This window comes from Wasmannia auropunctata, unplaced genomic scaffold (assembly GCF_000956235.1).
Source record: "Wasmannia auropunctata unplaced genomic scaffold, wasmannia.A_1.0 LD336103.1, whole genome shotgun sequence".
NCBI lineage: Eukaryota > Metazoa > Arthropoda > Insecta > Hymenoptera > Formicidae > Wasmannia > Wasmannia auropunctata.
This window is the reverse complement of record NW_012026787.1, coordinates 1,220,784-1,221,479: the sequence shown is the minus strand read 5'-3', so window position 1 is coordinate 1,221,479 and position 696 is coordinate 1,220,784.

Sequence of the window (696 nt, the reverse complement as noted above, 5' to 3'; positions counted from 1 at the left end):
TATGATATACAACGAAATTACTCAAAAAATTGCAACTGATATTGAGCCGAAACCATCAACCAGTAAAGAAACAACCACTGTGCAAGAAAATGATGATTTTGAAATCAATTGGGCAGATTATGATGATGATTTTACCGGAACAGACATTAGTGACGTTAATGACCTTGCTAGCAAGAATGATAATAATAATTCTAAGAAAGTAAATCCGATTTCAAGTAAAAATATACATTTATTTACCAAAAATACTTATATATCCCATTTCCTACTCATATACTTTTTTTCAGCTAAAGTTGTAAGCAACGGTTTCACTACAGCGAATAAAAAACCGATTTCTGTACCAGTTGGGATTCAATCTAAACTCAATAATAACAACAACAAAAATTTATTCATTAATAAACCACCAATAAAATTGACTTTCAATAATCAGTCAACTGCCCCGTTTTCTCTGCCAAAAAAAAGAAAAACTATTAAAGTTTTAAATACTAAAAAAAATGATGACGTAGATTTGCATGTAAAAGAATATGATTTAAAATTTGAAAATTGTACTGTCAATAATTGCGTGTTCAACGTCACATGTAATTGCAATAAGGAAAATATTCCTTAACGTGAGATGAAAAAAAACCGTAATGATGTGATACTATAATGTGATTGAAGTTTCTAGTATTGATAAAGCTATTTATCGGAAGAGCACACGTC